The sequence below is a fragment of the Eschrichtius robustus genome, chromosome 10 (assembly GCF_028021215.1).
Source record: "Eschrichtius robustus isolate mEscRob2 chromosome 10, mEscRob2.pri, whole genome shotgun sequence".
Classification (NCBI taxonomy): domain Eukaryota; kingdom Metazoa; phylum Chordata; class Mammalia; order Artiodactyla; family Eschrichtiidae; genus Eschrichtius; species Eschrichtius robustus.
In genome coordinates, this window is record NC_090833.1 from 19,143,546 (window position 1) to 19,171,475 (window position 27,930).

General features: G+C 43.7%; 1 long non-coding RNA gene across 2 annotated transcripts in view; it reads right to left on the reverse strand.

Moving 5' to 3' along the window:
• Positions 1 to 1,616: 1,616 nt before the first annotated feature.
• LOC137770750 (uncharacterized) overlaps positions 1,617 to 27,930 on the reverse strand; it is a 43,451-nt gene continuing 17,137 nt past the window's right edge. Inside the window, exons 5-6 of one of the 2 annotated variants that reach the window (XR_011075221.1) lie at positions 26,058 to 26,204; positions 1,617 to 3,031 (exon numbers count right to left, since the gene is read on the reverse strand). This is a non-coding gene — a long non-coding RNA (uncharacterized lncRNA). Of the gene's footprint in view, positions 3,032 to 4,689; positions 4,940 to 26,057; positions 26,205 to 27,930 lie in introns of those variants that run through there. The other variant, XR_011075222.1, reaches the window with a different exon arrangement.

The following is a 27,930-nucleotide window of genomic DNA, read 5'->3' on the forward strand; positions in this document are numbered from 1 at the left end:
ACATCTACTTTTCTTCATCTCTTACACCACTAGGCACATTACTAGGTCTTCTAAAAATATTTGTTTTGTCTGAAATGAATTCGTTCCATTTGATTAGTCATTCACTGTCTGTGTTTGTCAGGAAAAGTCAAGTGTCATCTGGTCAATATCTTTCTATCAGTAGAAAGATCATTATAGGCGCTGGCATCAAAGAGGCCTCAGTTTAAATTCCAGCTCTGCCACTTACCCCCGGTGACTCTAGGTGAGTTACTTGAACTCTCTAAGCCTCATTTTTCTCACATTCAACATTACGGTAATATCCCATTTGCAGAGCTGTTGTGAGGGTTGAATGTGATAATCATGCAGAGGATACTGAACATGGTAGGTTCTCAGTGAGTAACTGTTACTAATAGTAATGGAAGCAGAAGTGAACTGATTCCTTAGTATGTACCAGGCAGTCGGCTGAAGCATTTACATACATTATCTCATTTAATCCTCCCATTAAAGACTGGGATGCCCATTTAATAGGAAGGAAAACTGAGGTTCAGAGAGATCAAGTAATGCTCCTGATGTCACACACTGGTCTGTGTAGAGCTGCACTCTAAGCCTGATTCTGTCCCCTGTCAGAACCTGAGCTCTAATCATGACCTTGAGCTGCCTCATATATGGTCTCCACCCCTCCCCACAGCGGGGAACATCAAGATCATGCAGAGTTATAGACTTACGCAAGGTTGCACCGCAGGTCACTGGTCACCGTGCCATGTTGAGAAACGCATTCTGGTAAAAGGGCGTTCTGAACACTGTGGTTAGGCAACAGGGTCCAACACCTTCACTCTTTTTTTGTAACTGGAAATGATGTGTAATTGGAATTCATGGTAAGTCTTAACAATGCTGACACCATGATTTTTCTATTGCCGGTGATTTAGCTTTTCCGTTAAGACCCACAAGAGAGGGAGAACAACAAAACCCCCACATGTCCTAGCACCCGGCACAGAAAGCCCATACCCAGGAAGGTTCAGAGGTGTCAGAAAACACATTTGGGCTCTGCAGTTGGCTTGAGAATACAGTGATGCGTGGTCTGGTTCTTGTCTCACCACATTCTGTCAGAGTATAGAATTTTCAGGTCATGCCCAGGAGGGCATCTGGACTCTGTCACTGCCCCTAAGATCTATGCCAGTCTGGGCCAGCTGTCAGAGTTAAAGAATCTCAGAGTTAAAGTGCAGCTTAGCTGTCCAAATTGATGGAATGAAGGTGGGTAATACAATATTATCGTCACCAAAATTGACTGAGCCTTCCCTATGTGACAGCGCCTCGGGGAAGGACCTTGCATTCATTCTCTCATTTAGTAATCGTGACACCCTCATAGAAATCAAAATATCTCAATTTTATACATGAAAGCAATGAGGCTTAATAATTTGCCCAACAATTCTGAGAGTAATATGACATTTTTCCTGAGCCAGTGGTTCCAACTCCCCACCTTCTCAGTAGATAATATCCATTAACTTTTATTTTTAATCCCCCTTCTGTCTCTTTAGAGTCTTCCCCTGGCAGGGTGGGTGTTGGGTGAAGAACACAGGCACATTTTGGGAGAGTCCATTCTTTTTTTTAATAAATTTATTTATTTATTTTTTGGCTGCGTTAGGTCTTTGTTGCCGCGCGTGGGCTTTTCTCTAGTTGCGGGGAGCAGGGGCTACTCTTTGTTGCGGTGCGTGGGCTTTTCACTGCCGTGGCTTCTCTTTGTTGCGAAGCATGGGCTTTAGGCGTGTGGGCTTCAGTAGTTGTGGCACACGGGCTCAGTAGTTGTGGTGCACGGCCTTAGTTGCTCCGCGGCATGTGGGATCTTCCTGGACCGGGGATCGAACACGTGTCCCCTGCATTGGCAGGCGGATTCTTAACCACTGTGCCACCAGGGCAGTCCCAGGAGAATCCATTCTTTACCAAGCACTGTGTCAGGTACTTATTATACATCTTTCAAATTATTCCTCACAGGACCACATATTAGCATTTCCTTTTTATAGATAAGGACAATGATTCTCAATGAGGGTAAATGAATGTCCAGAGGACACATCCATAAGCAGGAGCACCCGAGCCCCTTGGACTCTGTGCCCATGCTTTTTCCACTACACAGGAGAACAAGCTAACAAGACCATAAAACAAAATAACAAGCTAGATTAAGATTAAGGGCCTGGATGATTCACCAATTAGATGATATATCCTAGAAAAATGCAGCAGTCTATTTCTGTCTGTCAAAGGCTGAAACCAGAAAAAGAGTAACAATACGAAAAAAAAGTAAAGGTCAGAAAAACTGTTGATCTTCCTGAACCTCCACATGGCTTTAGATGGGAGAAAGGGTTGAGCCTGTTTGAACCGAACCTTTGATTAATTGGTGGGTTCATTCCATCACTCATATTTATTGCTTGCTTGCTTTGTGTCTGGCACCATATTAGGCTTAAAGATGTGAGTATCTTCAGAACACAGTGTCTGACCCAAAGTAGGAACTCGTGCACTACTTAAGGAAGGCAAGAAGTGAGGAAAAGAGAAAATAAATGAGATTTCGTCCTTGTCTTCAAAGAGCTCAAAGTCAGTATCAACCTGAAAAGGAAACACAATGCATAACAGTGAGTCCAATCATTAGATGTCAGTTGTGAGGCGACCTATGAAGGAAGAAGGAAAAGACAAATGTCATGCAAGGCTCCCCAGAGGAAGTTGACTTTCTTTATTTTTTATTTATTTATTTATTTTTGGCTGCCTTGGGTCTTCATTGTTGTGTGCGGGCTTTCCCTAGTTGAGGTGAGCGGGGGCTACTCTTCGTTGTGGGGCGTGGGCTTCTCATTGCTGTGGCTTCTCTTGTTGCGGAGCACAGGCTCTAGGTGCATGTGCTTCAGTAGTTGTGGTGCGCGGGCTCAGGAGTTGTGGCTCGCAGGCTTAGTTGCTCCGTGGCATGTGGGATCTTCCCGGACCAGGGCTCAAACCCATGTCCCCTGCCTTGGCAGGCGGATTCTTAACCACCGCACTACCAGGGAAGCCCGGAAGTTGACTTTCAAGTTGAGATCTGGAAGACACAATTTAGCTGAACCTAAGTCATAATTTATGAGAAGAAAGATGGTGCAAAGGCTCAAGGTGCTGGGACCTCTTTCAAGGGTTTGAGTATCTCAGAGAAGCTGCACGCACGGTCGTGGGTCTATGTGTGGGAAGGCACAGGACAGCACTGCTGGGGCAGGAACAGGTGTGTCAAGAGGTGACACTGCAGAGACGGACAGAGGCTAGGTTTGTAAAAATATGGAAAGAGAATCTAAGAATGTGGACGTCTTAGAAGAGATGAAAACCATGAGAATGTTCTCAGCAGGAGTGAAATGTCTTTAGATTTGTCTGCTGTACATAGAAAGGATTGGAGCAGTTGGGAGCAGAGAGACAAGAGGCTACTGTCATAAGCCAAGTGGGATATGTTGACGACCTAAGTTAAGGCAGTTTCTGTGCCAGAAGGTTCATGTTCCAAATTGGACAACTGGAGATTGTTCAGAATATTCTGAAGGCTTAAGTAGAGATTCTGATGCCAGAATTAATGGTGTATCTTCCATAATTATGTACCTTTTGTGGGTACAGCTACAATTTTCTCAAATACAGTAACTACAATAAAAATTCCTTACACTTACATAAATATTATAAATGACAATGTGTTCCCACTTAAACCCAGATAAGTCTGCTATCCAGTAGGTATCCAATACATGCAGGCTTTCGCTAGATTCCCCAAATAGTTCTTTGAGGTAAGCAGGAGAGCTGTAATCAGCATCTTTCTTTAACAGATGGGAAAACTGAGGCTTGGAGAAGTTAATGAGCACTTGATGGCCCAAGAAAATTCCAGAGCTAGGAATGAAACTAAATTTCATGTGGTCTTAGCTACGTATTTTATGTACCTCCATGCTGGAGTCCAAGGTCACAATTCTTGGCACCTACGGGCAGGACTCTGAGTTTGTGAGTGTCCTAATAACAATTGATCTTAAAATGTATTGTCTAGACACGTTTTTAAAGGAGGATTTGAACGCAAGGTACACAAATGCAGCTGAGAGGCAGTGGGAAGGCAAGGGAGCTTGAAACACCTCAAGGAGGCAAAAAACCTAAGACCGTCTCTCCTCCAAAGCTGAATCTTAACCTGGCTCTTTGTGTGCTGAATCCATATTTGTGCATGTTTATCCCCACTGACAACAAGTAAGGGTCTGGTCACTGCCCCCATGCCTGGCTCGCTTCCCCTGGCCTCTGCAGACACCAAGCCCCACGCAGGCCATCAGGCCATCCTCATGACTGGCACTTTCTGAGCCGGTGGAGGCAGCCAACAAAAATTCCTCAGGAGTCTGGACCACCAGCTTCTATATCCTGGGAGAACTCCCCTCCAAACAGCGAAGGGGAAGACAGAGATGGTGAAATCTATCTTTCTACCTCCTGAAAAGCCACATCCTGCCAGGATCTTCTTGGCTCTGGATATAGGCTTTTTCTCTCAGTCTCCCTTTCTGGACCAGGTAGAGATGAAGTCAGCCTCCTGGCTCCCTCAGCTCATTCCTGGCCACTCAGCTCAGCCCACACTCTCCCCCACTAAGCAAGCTTGACGACTAGCCGCGAGGAAGAGGAGAAGTTGGGAGAGGTAGACCAGAAGGCACAGAAGGCACATGGTGAGGCCCTGCCTTGGCCCCCTGTGGTTGACAACATTACCGTGCATCTGTCTTGTTCTTCTCAACGGAGGATCATACAACCTTACCCTGTTAATTCTGGCAGAGACACGTGACTTGCTTTTGCATGAGCAGAACTGACATCTGTCACTTCTGAGAAGAAGCTTCTAAGAGCCAATGGGGGGTTGCCCCGTTCTCTGTTCCTGCTGTTAATGCTCCAGATAGAGGCTGCTCACTTGGTTTGGGTCCCAGGCTGCAGCTGAGGTGGATCAAAAACCACAGCTGAGAGTGGCGGCCATCTAGCATAATGGAGAAATAAACTCTGTGGTTGCACACTGAGATTTAGGGGGTCATCTGTTACCTGAGCATAACCTAAACTATCCTATCTCTGACTCCCTTTTTGCCTTTCTTCTCCAGCTCACTAACATGGGCCACGTGCTTCCTCTCCGGGTTCCCTGAAACAGCCCCCTATGTGTTCCTATATCCTCACATGTGCGTATCTGTCCACCAGTCCCCAGGTTCTAAGTCTTGATCTGTACCTATAGAATTCCTAACATATGGACCCCACTTAATAAATGCTTATTGAAATAAACTGAATTTATTTATCCCTGCAATTGATGTTTTGGCTAACCCTTCTTTGGGTATAACACTGTGCTGTACACTTGGGAAAAATAATGTAAATACCAATGTTGCCTTCATAAAGCTCCCAGGAGAGCAGGGATGGTGCGGCAAATATTGTCAGTTAGCTAAACTAACATGCATTCCTGGTGGCATTCTCCCTTTCTCATCTCCTCTGTAGTAGCTGGAAGAGCTACCAAGAATGGTCATGTAACTTGGTTCTAGGCAATGAAATATAAGAGGAAATTTTCTGGGTAGTCTAGGAAAACTTTTGCTTTTCTAATAAAAGGATTGAGTGTAAATAATGCCACCCATCTCTCTTCTTGCTGATCTGAAGGTGAATGAGACGCCTGGAGCTGTGACTGCCAACATGGTTATGGGAAAACAAACAAACAAACAAAATTTAAAAAGTAGACACCAGCCTTGACATTGTTAAGGCCGGACTTCCTGATAGGTGAAAAAATAAATAAATTCTGAGTTGTTTTTCCCATTGTTAGGTTTTCTGTCACTAGCAACCAAATACATCCTAACTGATACAGGAAATGGGTTGTTTATTTTTGGAACACCTACCTTTGCCATTTGCCTTCACTGTTTAACTCCTACTGACCTTTCAAGACTCGGCTTGGTCATATAGTCCTTCTAAAGTCTAGTTTGTATAGCAAAGCACAAACCCTAATCTATTCTGCCTGGATCGGTCAAACAAGCTCATTTCTAAGTGGATACATTTGCCACGTGAATTTTCTATGAAGAAGAGCTAGTTGTATTATACCAACACTTCTTCCTAATGACAATTCTGCTCAGATCTTTGATGTCTGCTAGGTGGCCCCAACTAATCCTTTCTCTCTGGATTGCACATTTTACCTGGATATATTCAGACCTAAAGACGTCCGTGAGGATGGGTCTTAGTTGTGGTACACTACTGGTGAATTCTTGAATATTTCCCCAAGAATCATCTAACTCCAGTTCTTCTTGGCATGGGACTTGGACTAAACGTGCCCCCTGTTTGACTTCTGCAAAGGCTGTCAATTACACTGCTCTCTAGCCCAGCAAACCCTCCCCCAACTGGGTCATCCCAGAAAACCATCACATCTCATGGTATGAAATTGTCTTGGAAACTCAAGCCCTAGGCTCAAACCCCTACCAAAGCAGAACAAAGAAAAGAGTGACACCTCAAAAAGGGGGGTTGGAGTGTAAAGACATCTTCCAGATCCTTGTGCACGGAGATCATGGTATAATCAGGGCTAAAGCACAACCTGTGGACTTGGATAACCAGGGCTCAAATGTTGGGTCAACCACTTAATAGCTGTGTGACCTTGAAAAAGTATAATAACCTCACTGTAGCTTAGTTTCTCGTCTAAAAAGTGGGCATTATAACACCACCTACCTCACAGATTGCAGTGAGGGTCAATTAAACTAACACATATAAAATGTTTAGCACGTTGTCTGGCACATAGTAATTGCTCAGTAAATTTTAGCTGGCTCACTATCAAGCTACAAAGATAGAGGTAAACTACATTGGTTGGTCTCCAGCACCAAAGCCAGGAGCTTCTGTGAACCTTTTGAACATGAAAATTGCATGAGAGCAGACAACCAAGGAAAGGAATCAGAGAAGTGAAAAGTATAATATCAATAAAAATTAGACTGGCCAAAACACAATTCTGAAAGCCAGATTTGTTAACTCACAGGAAATGTCTCTGGCAGGGGACCGAGTAACCCAGTTTGGAGAAATAAGTAGACTGCAGACTGGAGACGACAATGACTAAGAGGAAAAGAGTGTGGCAGAGTGTCGTAGCTGAGAGCACTTCCTCACCGCACTGCAGTTTTCCTGGGAATGAGCTCAGTTTAGGATTAAGAATTTGGTCCCCTCCATGGAGATGCTGAACAGCTGCAATTCATTTTCAATTCCTGTCAAGACACTTGGATGCAAGAAGCTGGGGCAGGAATGCAAGGACGTGACATCCAGAGAGGCTACATTCACCAGGGGACCATGGAAATGAGGTAGATACAGACGCATCCATGATTCCCATGCTGAAATGTAAATTAGGAAATCTTCAACGTGGTGAGATGAACTTCTCCAGATATGAATTTCTTCTGTTTCAACTTGGAACTGGTTAAGGTGCCTCGTGGTTGTGTTGGCTTCCATGTGTGGGTCTGAGCCCTGGGCTGGGAGCCTGCTACCTCCAGCTAACTTACTAAGTGACCTTGGGCAAATGCCTTTCCCTCTCTGGGCTTCAGTTACTTTAAGTGTAAAGTGAGTGAGTTGGACCACGCCAAATCCCCTTCAGCTTTAGATGGACATGACATGTGGCCATAAAGAAACATAAATAACTGACTCTTGTTGTGGTTTCAAGGGATCCAATAAATGACACCCCATTCCTCTCCCCAAATTCAGAACCAACTGCACAATTGAATTAGAGTCATATTTAAACAAGGGGATCCAAAAGTCAGATTCATCAGATAAAAGTTTGGTTTGAGAACATAGTTTAGGTCTGTGAAATCATGGGCTTCCTAACGCTGCACCTGAAAGTCGCATATGGGCGCTCCCAGTCAAGGGCAGCTCTGCATGACTACATATCCTCCCCAGCCCCATGCGGCCAATTTTTTTTTAATCACATGGCAGAAAGCAGACCAGAACATTGCCCCCCTGCAGGCAGAGAGATCCAAAGAGAGAAAGGAGAAATCAGCTAACCAGTGGCTCTCAAACTGAAGTGGGCATCACAACCACCTAGTGGGCTTAACACACAGAAGGGTGGGCCCATCCCAGGGGTTTCTGATTCAGTAGCCTGGGCTGTGGCCTGAGACTCTGCACGTCTAACATCTTCCCTAATGATATCGATGTCGCTGGTCCTGGGACCTCATTGAGAACCACTAACCTAAGCTAAGTATCCTCAACAAATTCTCTCAAACTCAGCAAGCTGATCAAGTCACTGTTCCCCTGCTGGCGGGCAGCAGGGAGCGGGGAGGACATCCAGAGGCTCCAGGGACCCCAGGCAGACAGCTCTCCACATGGAGTGAGGGATGAGTGCCCCCAACACCAACTATTACATCTTTAGCGATTCTTATTCACGGAGTGCTTATTGATTTACTGACAAAAAGAAAGAAAAGCAATGCTACTATAATTGGGCTTTATTACATTAACTATAAGAATTGATCATTCGTAAGAATACCAGTATAATGCTTAAGAATAGTTATATTACTCTTCTGATTAAAAATAAAGTTTCATAATTTTCAGTGTGTTGGCCTAAAATGAAACAGTATAACAGATGGGGCAGGAGGAGAATTCTTATAATCCTTTTCTTTGAAATTATACGCAATGTTGAATTAGATATTGCCCTAGACTTTACACTTGTGCTACTGATATAAACAGTTGGCAATCTTCATTAAGGAAACATCGAGGAGCTTAGTATCTCCTGCTACACTGCGTGCTGGCAAAAGTCGATGTACTAGGAGTTCCAAGATCAGGATTATGGTGAACCTTGGCTGTTTTTTCAGTTGGGTGACCTTCAGTGTGTCACATCCCCTTTCTGACCCTCTTTCCTCATCTGTGAAAGACAATGAAAAGGCTTGTACCCTCTTACCTTTCTCTGTTCAGCTTTGAGTACTTTCTATTTTTGCATGATACAAGTTCATCTGGTGCCTGTTGATTGAGAGCCCTTAAAATCAAGTAACTCGTCTCATTCAGTAAAGCAGAAAAAAATCATGGATACTTAGAGAAGTAGAAGGCTGGTGAAGTGCTGGCTGTCAACTTGGCCTTCTTTTCAGCCTGAATTGATTTGATTAAAGGAGAAGATAAGAGTCATTCTCACCTCCAGGTCTAGAGAAGAGCTCTTTATGCTAAACAGGCAGCTGGAAGGAGTTTAAACATTCCTCCAGCTTTAGAATTTCTCCCAAGGTTGAAAAAGCTAAAGCAAATCAAAATATGTCATCATCAAACATTCGAGAGGAATAATTTTCATCATGCAATTACTAGGAGAGCGTGGTCTCTGCCTTCTTAGGAGATATCTGCTAGGAGGATTTGGATACAGGTAAAGAGGAACAAGTAGATGGGTCTACTTTAATCTGATGAAGCTGACATCTGGATTCTCTTGTTTAAATATGGCTCTAATTTCAGTTATACTGTTGGCCCTGAATTTGGGGAGAAGGAAGGGGTATCATTTATTGGGCCCCCCTTAAAACCGCAATAGTTATTTATGTTTCTTTATGGCCACATATCATGCCCATCTAAAGCTGAAGGAGATTTGGAGGGGTCCAACTCACTCACTCTACACTTAAGGCAACTGAAGCCCAGAGAGGGGAACGCATTTACTCAGCTTCACTCAGCAAGCTAACTGAAGGTGGAAGGCTCTTAGCCCTGGAATAGAAATATGAAGGTACATCAGGGGTTACTTTAAAACCCATTCATCAGCTGAGAATGCGGGTTGGCTGAGATTTAGCATTCCAAGCCCACAGATGGGAGCCAGCTATTAAGTCTGGGCAGGGCACAGAGGGTTGGAAGCTATTAGAGCTGAAACCCAGGCATGGTTGAGAGTTAGAGAAAGAAGATGGCGAAGACACAACCCACGGGAAGCCAAAGATTTAAGAGACAGAGAAGGAACAGTCAGAGTTGCCCAAGCAAAAGAGTGGTGCAAACAGATGTCGAAAGAGATGTGAGCCTCAGCAAGGACCAATTAACACTAGCCATGTCGGTGATGAGTTCTAGTAAAATAAGAACTAGAAAGGTGGCCACTGGGTTTAGTAATATGAAGACTGGCTTGACCTCAGTGGGAACAGACTCAGAGAAGTGGGGGCAGAGGGAGAAGCCTGAACAAAATGAACTGGCAAATGACTCTGAGAAGAGGGGAGGTAGTGAATACAGACTCTGTAAGGACACGTTTAACAGAGCCGGACATACAGGATATGACTAGAAACATGGGAACACAGAAGAAAGTGATGAAGGTAAAACAGAGGAATGTATATTCCAGGATGAGAAGAAAATGCCACGCAGGGCACAGCAGAAGGATGAGAAGCTAAGGTTTCTGTGGAACTCTTTTAGGTAAACTGATGCTTATGTATTATTCAAAGACACGTACCCGTGAATTAAATTACAAGCCTGAAGAGACAACAAAGAGGAAGGTCTCTTCTCCTTCTGGACAGATTCTTTGCATCTTTGGCACATCTCCTATTCAGTCTAAATATTTATGGAGAGAGCTTTACTTGGAATTCCACCATATCCTTCAAGGGATGTTAGCAACATGACAAAGAGCCAGAGAGAGATGATGAATGCAGGATGCACGGTGAGGTGGGTGGGAGTGCCCGAGGCAGTGGTTCTGAGTGCTACATTTTCCAGAGAGATGTTTTGATGGAATTTGGCCTTATGGGCAGGAATGCATTAATCATAATCTGTAGGAACATCTCAAGATGGGCAATCAGAATGATTCATTTGCTGTTAGCTCTCATCTTTCTTTGTGTTGATATTGTGATATTGTCAGTGACGCCTCCCAGGAAGGAAAAGATGGAAAAGCCCTTCTCCGTCTGACTGCCATCCACTTATCTATGACCTACACAGCCCATGACCTGGTCCTTGCCTGCACCTCTATCCCCATCACTTCCAGCAGTAACCCTCACCAATGCCACTCCACTCACACTCGCTTTCACTGTTATTCAAATACACCCAACTGGGCCTGCCTCAAGACATCGGTCCTGTTTTTGCCTCTGTCCGGAAAGCACTTATCGAACATATTTTCAAGGTTCTTCTCCATTTCTTCTCTGATCAAAAGACATCCCCCTGAAAAGGCCTTCCCGAGCCACTCTTTTTAAAATAAATCCCAAACCCATATCATTTTCTAGACCTTTGCCTAGCTATATTCTCCCACATTACTTCTACTTTGAATACTTATTTATGTGTTCCATCTCTTCCACTAGACAGAGGAATATTTCGCCTTTCTTAGTGCTGTATCCCCTAATATCTGGAAGAGTGCCTGGCACAGAAGAGGTGCCCAATAATTATTTGGTGAATGGGTGAAATCGTGAATCAGTTTAATTCATTAATTCTCCAGTAAGGCCCTTCTGGGAGCAGGGTCGGGTAGGTGCCCTTCATCTCTGCTTCTACACCTTCCAGATGTCTATCTAATATGATTATATAATGTATTAGAATAAGAAGTTCTCGTGTCTGGCTCTCCCAGATGTTGGTAAGTTCCCGAAGTTCCTGAGGCATGGCTGATTTATCTTTGTCTCTGGCGTCTCACACAACATCGTTGTTCACTGGACTGAAGGCGAAAGGTTTTACACACTAAATACCAATAACCAAGCAGTGGGACAAAAGGTGGACTCTTGGGATTTAGCAATGACTCGTCTAGAAGAAGGAGAGATGGTGTTGCCATAAATTACATTTAGATCAATCAACAAAATATATTAAGTAACCATTCAGAGTGACGCACCTGGTCAGCAGGCATTTTTTAAAACTTTTAATTTTATATTGGAGCATAGCCGATCAACAGTGTTGTGATAGTTTCGGGTGCACAGCAAAGGGACTCAGCCATACATATACATGTATCCATTCTCCCCCCAAACTCCCCTCCCATCCAGGCTGCCACATAATGCTGAGCAGAGTTCCCTGTGTAGGTTACCCATTTTAAATATAGCAGTGTATACATGTGGATCCCAAACTCCCTGACCAATCCTTCCCCCCATCGTTCCCCCCCTGGTAACAATAAGCTCATTCTCTAAGTCTGTGAGTCTGTTTCTGTTTTGAAAATAAGTTCATTTGTATCATTTCTTTTTAGATGCCCCGTATAAGGGATAACATACGATATTTCTCTTTCTCTGTCTGACTTACTTCACTCAGTATGAGAATCTCTAGGGCAGGCAGCATTTTGAACTGAGGAGCAGCCAACCTCTATTCCAGCCATGGCCTTTATGTGAGTCTGAACAAGGCCCTTCCCGCTCTGGGCCATTCCCATCTGTACAGTGAGAAGATTAGGCCACGGGATGGCTAAAGGTGCCCATGGTATTCCAGGATTCGACACACCCAGGAGAGTGAATACTGCAAATGGAGTAAGAAAAATATGTGGAATGCATACCCTGCTCTCAAAAAAGGCAACCACGCAGGATTTAGAGTCAAACCCAACCGGGTTTGAACCCAGACGCTGGAACTTACAAACTCCGTGAATTTAGGAAAAATGCATTCATCGGTCTAAGCATCCATAAAACGGAAATAGTAATTCCTAGCTCAATAAACAGTACCTTGCTTTGCCCCTCTTCATATATCCCATGACTAGCCTTTCAAGTCGAGCTGACTTAAGAACCAGATGATTCTTTTATAAACACCACCCGGCAGTTTGGATATCTCAAGCGCTGTTGCAGCTTCAGCCGACCCCGGCACAGGAGGAGATGGCCTCCCTCACAAGGCTAAGGTTTTCCAGGACTCCCCTTTGAGGCCTCTGGGCAGACTCCATTTGTATTACCCAGGAAGGTTCTGGAGCCGTTTCTTTTGCTAGAATTCCATGGTAAACATTCTTACACGTGACTTACTGCCTGTCATATCTCTGCAGCTCCCTTTCCAGAAGGGATTCCTACCGAATGAGGTCAGTCACTCACTTTCCGTAACTCCCATTTTTTTTTCACCCCTTTTGGTCTTGGCGTTAAGATGCTGAGCAACTGTCTCTGGCTACATCAAGGGGCTGCTTCCAACAGCTGTGGGAGCAAAATGTTCCAGCAGCCTAAGACAGAGCCAAGGAGATCCAGGGAGGTAAAGCCCAGACTCCAAATCCATTTGGGGAAATTCCAAGTTAGTAGATCTAGTAGTCTTGAAGTACAGTTAATGAGAAGTTCTTAGATATGCTTCTAGAGGATTTGGAAATGGATAAAATGAGGAAGTACTTGTCCTCTCATAGACACCTTCATCCATCAATGGCCCCCTGATGCCACGAATGATGTTTCTTCTCACTATGCTTCCAAAATGTTGGGGACCCTTAAAAAAAACAGAGCTAAGCACACTGTAGAGTGCATGTAACTCCTTACTTGACAGACTGGCAGCAGCTCCCTCCCCGCAGGCATGGGGGCCTTCAGGTGACCATCCCCACTGCTCTCTTCAAGAGGACCACGATCGTCTCAGGGGACCTCAGGCATATACTTGCCCTCATGTTCTCATACTGCTGAATTAAGAATAAGTTTGATAAATCACTTTATCTTTCATCTCATAGAGCTAATGCTTGATGCATGATGAATGCAGAGGTAAGAGCTGAATAGATTAAAATAAAGACTCTTGGCCCACCTGACTTAGGAAACGGCTCCTATTTCTCTCTCCAGTAGATCCTAATTCACCTGTGGCTTTTTATTAAAATAACACTTCAGAAACAGCAATAGAAGAACTCAATTTGATTCAGACCATGAATCTTCCATCAGTCACTCACCAGGCCTTCGCGGAACCCCTGGAGAAGCAAGGCTCGGAAGCCATGTTACCTGAATTTCAGTCCCAGCCTCCTGCGCAAGTTTTCTAATATCTCTGAGCCTCAGTTTTCTAAATCATAAAATGGCAATAATAAGAGAACCTATCTCCTAGGCTTGTTGGGAGGATTAAGGGTCAACACGTGTAAAGTAGTGTTCAACATTGAGTAGGATCTCAATAGGTGTCAGCCGTTATTGCTGGGAGTAGCAGTAGTAGCATAGAGATAGCGGTTGGACAGCAGTACTGATAGTACTAGTAGTTAGAACTGTACGGTAATAGAGGAACATAATAGCACTAGTAGTATAGTAGTCATAGTAGCATGACAGTAATATTAGTAGTAGTCACGTTGTAGTAATGGTGCAGTAGTATATTAATAGCAATAGTTAACAGTATAGTGGTGATAGTAGTAGAATGGTAGGTGTAGTTATATAGTATTAGCGGTGGTAGTAGTATCATACTAGTAAAACACTAGAAATAGTGTTATAGTAGTGCTAGTAGAAGTAATAGTATTGAAGGATAGCAGTAATAGTAGTAGTATTTGCTAGGCACCAGACATGGGCCCTTGCACTCAAGGAGCTCCTACTCCCCCAGATTCCTTGACTGTCCAAGGTGAAAGTGGGCTTTGGGGGTCATCTAGTGCCCAGCCCACATTATAGAGGTGAGAACACTAAGGTCAAGAAAAGTGAAGTGACCCACGTGAGATCACTTGGAGTTAATGTCAGAGTTTGGGCTCAAATTCCAGTCCCCTCACTCTCCCCCCAGTACTCTTTCCACTGGACCATAGGGCCACTTGTAGGTCATTTACAATCTCCTCTTACCAACTACCCACTCACACCCACCCAAATCCACTTTCCTCCAACCCATGAGAAAGCTGAAGTCCCCCAAACAAGTCATGCTCTCCGCTACCTTTGTGCTCTTACACGTGCTGTTCCCTCTACCTTAGAGACACTACCTCTCTGCTCATCTTAGTAATAACTCCTATTCATCTTTGGCACCTATCTTCTCTTTAAAATGTTTCCTAAGAGCTCCTTCCATCCTGGTTCCCAGGTTATCTCTTCTATAATTCCTTCTGTAATTCCTTACAACAAGGTCTATCCTAGCATTTATTATACAGAGTTCGAATCCATTTTTTAGATACCGGCATTATTATAAGTAGTTTACAAATATTAATTCTTTTAATTTTCATAAGAACTCCTATGAAGTTCTTTAAATGTATTTGTCTTATCTGTTTTCCAGTCCACTTGCTTGTTCCATAAATAATTATGGAGCACTCCCTATGGCCATGCGTTAGGCCCGTATCTGTGAACAAGATATCATTGCTTCTGTTCTCAAGGAGCTAACAGTCTAATGGGAGAGGCAGGCAAGGAAGCAGCTAATTACAATACAATATACTAAGTCTTATAATAGGGGGGGTCCTGAGAGCATATGGAAGGAGAGCAGACCCAAGTTGGGAGGGGGTGTAGGAGAAGGCTTCCTGGAAGATGTGACATCTAGGTTTGGACTTGAAGAATGGGTTATTTGGATGGAGAAAAGTTGTAAAACTGTTCTAGGGTGGAAAGAGGTGCATGATGGAAAGACAGAAGGAGAACATAGGTAGGAAAAGTTGGGGAGTGGGACAGGGAGTAGTACCAGGAGAGAAGGGCCGCCAAAGATGAACTGGAGAGGTGGGGCAGTCAGCAGGGCAGGGCTAGTGTCAGAGCCCAGGAGCTCCTGAGGAAGCGATGCTAGCTCATTTACTACCAAGTTCGTCATACCCAGCACAACATCCAACACAAAGTACTTAATAAGTATTTGTCAAATGATTGCTTGAATGAACAAGCTATGGATAAAAAACAGAATGCTCTTAGGAATTTGGAGAAACTCCTTTTGTTCCTTTTTTTAAGGATTTCTACTATTTGAGACGGACAATTTCATCCCCAGATACTCTGAATACAGCCTGTTTGGTCACACTGTGTCCAAAGCACAATTCATAGCACTTTTTCTAAAGAGTTCCCCAAAGATTTCCAGTTTCATGGAGCCAGACTGGGGACATGTGTTTGGTGTTTTATAGATGGAAGAACAAACGGGCAGATTCCAGAGAAGCATCAAGCTGAGCCCAAGTGATAAGAGAAATGACTAGAGAAGAAACAATAGTAAAAGAAACTTTTTGAAAATACAAGTACGTAAATCATCCTATAGCTATGCTGTCCTGATTAGAAACCCAAAATAGAAAAGAATTATTTTCTTCTGTGCTAATATTTCATCATAACTGGTAGTTCAACACCCCCGGGAGCCTGGAGTTTGTAGTTCTTTGAGCTGGCAGCTGGAAGGACTGACCTCAGAGCACTACCTTGTAGCCAGATCTCGGGAAAAAACACAGCATTGAGTGTGGGCTTCCGGAATCCTACGGAAACCTCTGGTTCCAGCACAGGGTTTCAAGAAGGAGACAAGGCTCCCTTAGGGGGCTGGCTGACAGAAGAAAGAAACTATTAAAGCATAAAGTCATACCAGGCATGGTGCCAGACCCCAAGTAGCCCTGGGGGTCACTGGCTAAGGACCAGGAGGTCAGGGGTCTGCCAATCAGTCATTTACGCAGCACCCTCTGTGCCTGTGACTGTACTTAGTCAGCTGAGACCGCAGTCCCTGTTCAACACTCAGTGGCATGGTGGGTAGAAAGACAAGAGGCCCTACAGACATGATGATGTACCTCAAATGCTGGTCCTACAATTACGCATTGCTTACCCAAGGTAAATCTTCCAATCTTGTCTGGAAATTTAAAGAAAAGAAAGAAAGGATGGAAGGAAGGAAGAAAGGGAGGGAGGGAGGGAGGGAAGCAGGAAGTGAGGGAAGGAGGAAGGAAAGTGAGGGAGGGAGGGAGGAAGGAGAAAGAGAAAGGAAAGAAAGAAGAAAAAGAAAGAAAAAAAGAAAGAAAGAAAGAAAGAAAGAAAGAAAGAAAGAAAGAAAGAAAGAAAGAAAGAAAGAGAAAGAAAGAAAGAGAAAGAAAGAAAGAGAAAGAGAAAGAAAGAAAGAAAGAAAGAAAGAAAGAAAGAAAGAAAGAAAAAAAGAAAGAAAGAAAGAAAGAAAGAAAGAGAAAGAAAGGAAGGAAGGAAGGAAGAAGGGAGGGAGGGAGGGAGGGAGGGAGGAAGGAAGAAAAAGAAAGGAAAGAAAGAAGGAAGAAAGGAAGGAAGGTAGAAGGGAAGGAAGAAAGGGAGAAAGAGAGAAAACAGAAAAATGCTGTTGTAAGAACTAAATGAAATCACCTATTTAAGGCACAATTCCTCGCACGCAACACGACTTTATTAAATATTAGTGCCCTTCCTTATATTTGCTCACTGTCAACATAAGGGCTTTTTAAAATCCCCTTGTTACTCAGTTCGGAGGTTCCAAAATTTGTACAAATGCACATAAATTAGCTCTACTCTTGTCCCAAATGAATAAGGATCTAATAAACAGAGCATTCAGGGACTTGCCCATGTTGGGAGGGCAAGGAGGAACATATGCTCCTGGTGGACGCATACGCTCACCTGGAAGGGTCTTAATGGCTGCACCTCGCATTGCGTGCAAAACCATTAATATTTTTCAGTTTAAACTTTGAAAAATCAGAATCAGGTCTACAAGATAGGATTGGGGTCAGTCATGCCTAAATGAAAATCTCAGTTACCACTGTGTGGTTCTGAAAGTGTTATTTAATCTCTGAAACCCCATTTCCTTTGTCATAAATGAAGATAATATCTATACCTCATAAGGTTTAAATATTAGAACGTATCATATATATGAAATTGTCTAATACAGGAGGTGCTCAACAACTTCCTTCATTCATTCACTCATTCATGTGACAAATATGCATCAAGCACCCGCAACGTGCCCGGAGGTACCCTAGGGATCTGTGATGCAGTGGTGAGCTAAATAATGCCTCTGCCCTCATGAAGACTTTACTCCAGTAGAGAAGACGGGCAATAAAAAGATAAGCAAATAGATTTCTCTCAGCCATAAAGTGTGCTTTGAAGGAAAGGATGTAGAGCAATAGGATGAACAGTGGTAAGAGTGATGGTGCTAGAAATAAGCACAAGATTTTTTCCCCTTTGCTCACACAGTTCTTCTCCTTTTGAAATCCAAACTCTCCCACCCTCCAATCCTGGCCTCCAGGAAGCATGAATAAGAGGTTATAGTCTGTTGAACTGAGTCATCTGACATCTTTTAAATAAAGTAGTAGACGCCAATAGAAGAGTGCATGGTCAACAGGATGGACAGTTTGGGTGTCTCTTTGGAGACCCTTGGAGACTCACAGCTATGCGGTCTCCAGGCCTGTCATAGCTGCCTTGACAGGGGCAACTCTGGGGGAATGAGACATCCCTCCAAAGGAGGCTGTCCTCAATAATGCCATCTTTGTTGCCACAGAACATCGGTGACCTTGTTCTGAGCTGGGTCCAAGTCTGGAAAGAAGGGAACGGCCAGCTGTGAAAAGATCAATTTGTTTCCAATCCACTTTTTCTTACCGTCAGAGAGGCTGGCTCCCCACATTGACTGGGTCTGTCAGGGACAGATGCCAAGTAGGGCACAGACTGAAGAAACACCCCCTGTTCCCACTGAAGCAGGAGCATTCAGCCTTCTGAGCAGAGTCTGTGGCATTACCCCCCACCCAGCTGTATTGGCTTGGGGAGACACGGGTTGGAGTAGTCAAGAGAGATGCCTCATTTCTAATTCAAAACTGTAACTATTCAAATCCTCCCCCCCTTCTTCACGTTTGAAAACACCCAGTGTTAGCTGGAGGTGGGAGAGCCAGTGCTCCCGTATACCATGATTAGGAGTAACCTCTAAATTGAGGTAACCTCTTTAGAGACCCATTTGGCAGTATTTATGGAAACTGCAAGTTTGTTATAGCGGTCCATTTGCAGGAATTCATCCTTTAGATAAATTCTCAGAAGTGCACCAAGATGAATGCAGGAGGATGTTTATTGCAGCACTGTTTGAACTAGTAAACATTTGGAATCAACTGAATATTATGTTGTAGTTAAAAAGAACGGGGTACGTGTAGATTTGTGTGGAGAGAGGTCCAAAAGAAAAAGGAGTAAAGCAAAATGTAATTTTCCATGTATGTACAGTAAAATCCATTTGTTATCTATAAAGTTAACCCCTCTATCAATGTATATACATCCTGCTGTACTTCTGCTTATACTTCTGTCTAGTCCCACCCCACTCCCAAGATGTGATGATCTCACATGGCAAAAGGACTCATGCCATAGGTGGACGGAAGAATAAGAGGTCTTGCAAACCTCTATGAACTTTACTCTGTAGGTCTGTTTTCCTGGGCCAGGGTGAAGTAGACTCAATAGCCAGATAGGTGGTAATTTGCTTAGGTGGTTTATGATTTTTTCTGAGCTCTGTCTGAATGGGCAACTAAAATCATACTGTCAGTATTTTCAGGTTTTCAGTCTCTTCATAATGGATGACCCACTTCCTTCTTTCAACAAACAGCACAGAGAGCAAATGTAAAGGAACCTAAGAACTCCCTAAACGAAAACAACAGTTCATATTGGCACAACCAGAATTTGCTCCCCTTTAGCTCTAAAACATCCAAAAGTTTTTCTAGTTGCAAATGTTACCGAGTTTATGGTGAGCACCAAATATTGAAGAAAAAATAAGTAATTCTGCCCATCCTACCCCTGGTGAGCTGTGGAATTTTGATCAAGCTTCAGCTGGGCTTCAGCTTCTCCCCGGGCTTCAGCTGTCCCTGTGGTACCTATGAGAGGGACTATGTATACTCAGATCAACTCAAGGACGGCAAATACAGAGCACCGGTATCACTTCTCTCCTTGCCTCCTCCAACAGGCATGATTAATCACTCACACCATTCCTTCCTACAGATCCTCTGAATCCTTCTTGATACAGAAGGGCTATATAAGCAGTTACTCACAATTAATCCAAGTTGATACAAAAGATAAGGCTTAATCACCTTCTCCAGACTACATGATCTCTGAAGTTTATTACAGATTTGACATTCTGTTTCCATAATTCAAGGATTCATTTGAATCCTAGCTCATTCATGAAGTCAAGCTAGATTGCTAAAACACAAGTTAGTTTTTCCCACTTCTGAGTTATAGAATCTGGTTCATATAGTTCAATATGGACTTGACTTCTGGCTGCTCTGCATTCCTGCCTTATTGTTGATACCTGTACAACTATGCTGCCTCTCTGGGGAGACTGAATATAATTACTATAATTAGAGAAAAGATATCTCATATAGCAATTTTCAAACTGCTATGCACTGTACAGCCAGAGGTACCCAAGGATTTTCCAAGGGCTCCAGTTGGCAGATAGCTTTAGGGAAATTTTCAGATTCTCAGCTTCCATTTTCACTATTTCTCAAGAATCTGAGGATTAGGAGGCTCCTTTTATAAATGCCTTTCTCCCACTTTACAAAAGGAAGCCAGGAGTCTCACTCATCCTGAGTTGCCTTAGGGTATAAGAATCTCCAGGGCACCAAATAAAGGTACAATTCACAATTCTGTTTTAACTGTTGAGAAAGAGAGTGACTAATGATCCAGTAATAAATCATTTTGCAAATCAGATGACTTCCAGTGTGTTGGTTACAACAAAACTGGAGGGGAATCTAATTAAAGCATCAGTTGAGAAATCATTTAAAAATGCTTTTTTGATGATTATCCCTACGTAATTTTGGCATACAACCTGGTAGGTGGTTATAACTCTGCTCTAACAAAAATCCTCCTTTCTCATTTATTTATTTCTGAATAGGTTTCTCAGGGATTACAACCAAAAAATGAAAACAAGGAGTAGAATTTATATAATACCATCTCATGTTAGCAACAATAAATATTTCTTAACAGATATATGATCTAATTGAAACAAATTCATCTCATTCAGAGAAACATTTCCAATAAAGCTTTGTGTTTCATGTCATAAGTATTTATCAAAATTTCAATAAATATATAGCGAATTGATCCGTTGAGTACTTCTAACAATTGTTATGACAATTCGATCCAGAGGAAATCATTTTGTGCTAGAACCTTATACTTACAGAGCATTAAAGAAATTTTAATATCAATTTATATACATGTTTTGTTTCAGAGGAATATAACAACATGATCACTGAAAGACTTCCGAGTACAAAACACATACTAGATTAGGGTAAACTCCTGTGGAGGAAACGTAATGGAAATAGACATTTAAGGAGAAAAAGGAACTACATAAATTTTCAATTGTTAAGGAAGATCTTATTCATATATTTTTAATGGGTAGATGATAGTATCAAGTCACCATGCAATTTAGATTTCATTAAATCTATTTAAAACAGTGATACGACAGTTTTATTTTTAAATGACTGTATTTTTAATATGCTTGAAGTTATATCGTTTGCAACTATTTAAACGTACAATAAAAACATTTGTCGACTTTAAAAGGTACATAGTTTTCCAAGATTATTTTAGAGGGTACAAAAGCAAACTCTTAAAGACTACTGTATTTTACCACAGTGAATTCTCTTCAATAATTATAATAGGGCAGGTCAAATCATCAAAATGACTTGCTAATGAACTAGTCTGTGTAAAGAAGGTGAGGATGGCACATTTTCTAAGTATAAATGTTACCTGTCAAGCAGGGCTGAGATTGGACTAGATCTGAGCCTATTTTTCCATCCCAGTCCACTGTTTCCACCCATGGACCCATGCTACCCTTTGTTAACTGGGTGCCCTCACTTGCATTAGGAAAATGAAAGATTTTTAAGTCCTGGGTCTTTGTTGAGAGGTTAAAAAAAAATCTCTTTAGTTACAGTAAATAATGTTGGTATCTTGGAATCAACACCTTATCTGGGGAACACAGGTAAAGCAGTAAATATTTGTATCATATCTTAGGATGTCCTTTCCTTCTGAGGTCAATTTCAGATGCTCTTCTTTCTGGGCAGATTGCTGAGTTGGGGTGAAGGCAAGGTAAGATAGTGGGAGGAGGGGAAAAAAGCATCCTGTCTACCTATCGTTGTTGCTTCCGTTTTTAAGTGGGGTTTATTTATCCATTGACTCACGTTCAGTAAGCCTAACCCCGACACCCACTCTGTACCAAGTTCTAGGTTAGGATCTGGGGCTTCAAGGCCAAGAAGACATAGGTTCTTCCCTTGAAGAGTTTACAGTTTACTAAGCGGAAGACAAACTCATGAACAAACTATTAAGAAACTCTGTAGTACGCATTGTATTGGAAGAATTGTCAAAATGCTAGGGATCAGAGAAGATGGGGTGATCAATTCAACAAGAGGAGGTGATATCTGAGCAGGGAGGGTCTTAATTAAAAAGTAAGAAGTAAGGGCAGTCCCAGCTGAAGGCACAGCACACTCTTTGACACGGAAGCATATACGGTCATGTCATTTGAAGAGTGGAAAGTACATCGTGGCTAGAGGGTAGAATCAGCTGATCCAGGGGGCAGGAGCAGGAGGTGAAGTGCAAGAAACACGTTGAGGATAGGTCATGGCGGGCGTTGAAAGCCCTGCTGAGGCATTTGGAGTTTGAACTTGAACTTTTGAACAAGGGGAAGGAGCATGACTAGCTCAGAATTGGTGGGTGATATATAATTCTGGGTGGCCCTGGGTTAGAACACGTGAAAAACACCTAGCCCGGCACTGCATACAAACAGATTCTCCAAAAAAACCCTTAGTTGATCCCTCAACTCCTTTTCCTTTCTCAAAGAAAGCAGAGCTCTGAATCCATGAAATACAGTGCATCCAGTATAAAATAAAATAAAAATCCATGTTTTATACCGAGAAGAAGCGGAAACGAGCCAAGAATAAGGTCAGAACGATTCCTTTGTTTTATCGATATTTATCAGGTACCTACTCCTTTACATGTGGTTCTACACATTTTTTTCTCTACTACAAATCTGCCAAGTAGGAACTATGATCCCCACATTACAAATGTGGACACTGGGTTGCAGATGGGTTAAGTAACTTGCCCGAGGTCACATAGCTATTCACAAGCCCAAGCAATCTGGCTTACATGCCCTTAACCACTGTACTGTCTCTCTGAGACTATCAGGATGACTGTTCTGCACTGTGAGAAGGAAAACACAGCAAACCAGTGGGGAGAGTGGGTGCCTCTTGGGATACATCTGGCCTATCCTTGGCTCCACGTCAAGTGAAGGGGTCCTACGTGCACGTGCACACAGGCCTCGTCTGGAGAGGAATGGAGCGTGGGCACTGTGTCCTGCTGAGGCCAAGCTCACCAAGAAGCCCTTGTGCCACCCACTGCCTCTATTCCTGACCTGGAACTACCAGGTCCACCCAGAGGCCATCCTCACTCCTTCCCTGATCCCATTTCAGTGGATGGCATCACCACCCATGGGGCCCCCAATCCAGGACGCTGCTTCTCTCTACTTCATGCCCCACATCTGCTCAATCACCAAGCCCTGGCAAGCTTGGCTTTAACATCAATAAAATCCTCCCAGTTCCCTCCATCCCCACAGCTCCCACCCTGGTCCACACAACCATCACCTCTTGCTTACATGATTATGACGGCACTTCACTGGTCTCCCTGACTCTGATTTGCCTGCTTCATGCTGCAGCCAGGATGATATTTGTAAAGCCTGACTCTACCCTTGTCCCTGTCTTGTGGACACTCTGGAATGGTCTCTCATCATCCACCTAGAGGAGAAGAGTTCAAAATCCTTCACATGGCTCTCAAGGGCCCTGCATGAGAACCTGCCAACTAGCCTCTCTCACCAGCCCTCCCCCCAGCACTCCCTCTCTCCCCCACCTTCACTCCTCAAAGATTCCTAGAACACGTATGCTGTTTCTCAGCTCCACACCTGGTAGGGCAGATCCCTCTGCCTCTCTCTGCCTCCCTCTCTTCTTCCCCTCTCCTCCGTAACTCTAAATCATATTCAAGATTCTGTTCAGGTGTAGCTCTCTCTAGCAAGGTTTCCCCCGCTTGCATCTGGATCCTCTACTTGTTCTCTCATGGCCCCTGTACATGGGATTCCAACTGTTACTTATTTATCTCCTCTTCTGGGCTCTATGCCTCTTAAGGCCAAGCCCCCTCATTCATCTGAATTCTTCCCTGCCTAGAACAATGCTAAACACACAGCAAGTGATCAGCAAATGTGCATTAAATAAATGGATAAATATCTTCATCGTCAAGTTCACCTCATAATGGATGCTATATGTTCTCACAGTAGATGCTGTATGTTTGCACTGTTAGACATTTATTAACTCATTAGGGCCACCCCAGCTTCCCTCTCGCAGGGATGGTAAAGATGGCTTCATCACCTCTATGGGACCACGTTCCCTTCGCAGGGGAACCCCTCATCCAACTAATTGAAAACAGGGGCTGAAAAACTCCCCCTCTGCAGTTTTAAAGGTCTGAATAGGCCTTCCGACCATGGATGAGAACATGATGGATTTTTCACATCCACTTTTCCAAAAACAGAAAGGAATCTACTCCAAGCTCTGGAAAAGAAGAGCTCTTGTAACATTTCTTTTTAGGGGGGACGTTTTCCCATGAAGTGGGCCCCAGACTACCGAGTGGAAATCATGTCCTCACTCTCCCCTCCTTTTCCCTAACACACACACACACACACACACACAGACACACACACACACACACACACACTCTTAGAAGCAGATGTTTGAGGATTTTCCAAAATCAGGGACAGGTTTTGTTTCATGAGCTGTTTCATTGAGGGAAAGACACACTGAGCTTGCTAAAGGTCGAGAAAGGAGATGATCAGGGGCGGAGCGTAAGATAGTCCAGATGTCCAAGCCCTACCCACGTTTTGACACAGAGCTGTTGGGAGAAGTTTTGCAAATCTGATTCTAAAATCTATCATGATGTCACTGAACATTCTTTCTATCATGATGAAACACAGAACAATACATGTCCTATGGGAAATGCCCTGGCAGAAGCCCAAGGTATTGAATGCTCTGACTCCTTGGTTACACCACTGCTGAGCTTTCCTTGTACCTTTCTCTAAATATAAAATGAGCCTGGATGGACCTTCTAATACTTGGGTAGGAAAAAGAATTCCAAGGGTTTCAGTAAAACATATTTTGTTCCCACCATTTTGAGGGCCTGTTATGCCCAGGCTGTGGTGCACGCAGAGCTAGACGAAGACATACATTTTTAAGCCTTTGAGGAGCTTAACATCTAGGAACTTCCATTTACTCATTTTTAATATGGACCTGGTAACGTCTACCCACAGTCAATTTGAGAAGATTCCGTGAAACAGAATGTGTAAAACAATTATCCCAGTGCCTGACACATGTGGGCTCGTAATAAATGTTACCTTATTTTGTAATCTCATGAGAGAGACACATCTGGAAGCAATTACTTAAGATCCAGGCAAGGTGGGTCATCAAGGAATAGAGATACAAGTAAAACAGAGATATTCTGAGCCGAATTTTGAGGAATAGTTGACAGAGCAGGTGGCATTTGGCTTGAGCATTAGAAGATGAAATGGCATTTTAGGTAAGATGAGAGAGCCATTTTCCCAGAAGTCTGTGTAACTGAAGCCCATCACTTGAGTGTGGAAAGAAACATTTCCTGGCTCTGCTAGTTACTATTGTGTCATTTATTAACATTATCAAATCTTTTCCATGTGGCTCTGCTTCCTATCCAAAAATAGATTACAAACGAGAAACTGAGATTCTAGTTCCCAGAGCATCTTCATAATCTGTCTCTCCCGTGAATGCTGATGGCTAGACGGTGTTAAGTCTCTGTCGGGGGAGGTACTCTACAGTGATTCAATCGCCTTCTCTTAAAAGTGGGAACAGCTGTCGGTTCTCCGGGGATGGAGGGAGGAGGGACATCATTTATCGGAGAGCCCGTGGGAAAACAGAGAGTCCTCCACACGTGGGTAGAGAGCAGTGCTCTCTCTGGCTCACATCGTTGCTATGAGGGACTAGACTGGGTAGCAGAGATTGTATGTGGACTGCAGCCAGGAGGGCACGTGATTAGGGGGTCCCTAGCCTAATGACGCACACACAGGGGTGCTGGCAGGTGCTCAAATCACCGTGGATAAGCAGCAAGTTCTCATCCAGGCCAGGCACGGGCCATTCCGTGATGTGCCGTGAAACTCTCTATTCCCAGGCGGACACGGTCGTTTTCGGAAGGTCAGAAAATCTGAATAAATGCACACTCCATAGGCGAGCACACAGCACTCCTTGTGATCTGGTCAGCCCTATCTCTCCCTCGCAGATCCCGTGCCCATCCCTCCTGGACTACTCGCCGCAACTGAATGCTCTTCCATGCCTCCTGGCCTTTGCACACGCTGTGTCTTCTACCAGAACATTCTTCCCCAGCTGCTTTGCACTGAGGACGTTTCAAAATTCAGCGTAGAGATAAATCAGCTAATCCTCCCTCCAGCCTAGGTGAGATGACCCTCATCCCGCAGGCACCTACCTCAGTCATAGGCTTCATGTCACTGGATGGTAACAGTCCTGTTTCTCCTCTTCTTTTTTCACACTTGCCTGTAAGCTCCTCAAGAGCAGGGTCTGGAAGTTTAGGTCCCAGCTGCACACACTGTACCTCGTACACTCAAATGGATGTCTGTGGAATAAACAAATCAACGAAGCAATTACAATATGGGCAGATTCACATGGAACAGAGATAAAAGGGCCCCATGGATCCTTCTTCCCAAAGAGTTCTATTTTCACCCAAATTCGTTGACCTAGTCCAGTGTCAGGAAGGAAGAAAATTTCCTCTACCCTTCTAGGTTCTTCTGGCTGGTCTAAGAATGAAATTGACATAAGACAGATTAACAGGAGAAAAACAAACAAAAGTTTAACATGTATACATGGGAGAGACCCAAGAAAACTGAGCAACTCGCCAAAATAGCTGACACCCTCACCTTAAATACCATCTTCAGCTAAATACAAAAGATGACGTTGGGGGTAGTGGTTTGGGACAACAAAGGGGAGGAAGGCAGTTCACAGAGATGGAAAAACAAATGCCTGGTAAATGAATGTTTGCTGAGCCATGCAGAGACAATGGGACACGGAACGGACCCTGATTTCTAGGCCTCCACCACGGTTAGCCTGTGTTCTTCGCAGATATCTCTGGTGATAGCCCTATTCTGGGAACAGGCCTTCTATGTAAATTCTTTTAGGCAGTTAGGGGGAAGGTCAGAGTTTCCCCCTGAGTCCTCTGGGCCTTGATTTTTTTCAGCTCGAAATAATCCACATGTCAAAGAGACATTTCAGAATGGCACGTTTTGCTCCCTTACACCAGCCCCCAGGGGAGTTTTTCCCACCACCTTGTCCCTAGCCCATCACTGTCACCAGGACGGAAGATTATATGTAAAAAGAATTAGTCATCCATTGAAAAGTGAGATCTGAGGTGCACAGCCAAATCTGTTACCTAAATTTGGGATTACCCCAAATCCCTGACCATCCCCCAAATGCCTGATCAAATGAAACTCATTTCCTCACTTTCCTAAGACAACTACCCTGGCAGTCCAGTGGTCAGGGCTCTGCACTTCCACTGCAGGGGGCATGGGTTCGATCCCTGGTCAGGGAACTAAAATCCTGCATGCCACGTAGCATGGCCAAAAAAAACAAAACCAAACAACAACCACAACAAAAAAAACATGAAAACCTAAGATAACCAGATAAACTATATTTCCCAGCTTTCTTTGTGGTTAAATTTGGCCGTGTGATTGGATTCTAACCAGCGGAATGTCACTGCTGTGTCTGGTCCATAATCCCACCTGTGAAATCTCCTTGCTCTTTCTGCTTCTGCTGGCTTACTGCAGGAAAGCACAGTCTCTGTGGAAGCCAAGCGGGTAGACCCATAAGATAGGAAGATTCTAGTAATGCTGCTTCAAAGAAAGCCAACCCCCTGTAGGGCTTTATATGAGCAAGATATAAACTTCCATCTTGTTAAGCCACTGAAAACACTTTTTCTGTGACAGCAAGTGTTCTTACCCCAATCAATATACTCTCTAACTGTACACATGTCACCCTTGAGCCCACGACACTATGAATCGGATACCCACACAAGCAAGGATTCTGAGAGGATGGGCCCCAGTGATGGCAGGTAACATCCAGAGCTTGAGACAGAAGGTGAGAGCAACACAGCCTGGGGACAAGTGCAGGCCCAGGTGAGAGATGGGAGGCCCTAGGAACTAACTTTGCCTGTCTGCTAAAGAGCAATGCCAAGAGGGGTCCTAGATCCTTCCACCACTCCACCGTGACGGCAGGGAGGTCTTGGGTTAGCTGTGCTCTCCGCCAAAGATTAGCTCTCTTCTCACTAGTGAGAGGCATCTAGCTAAATG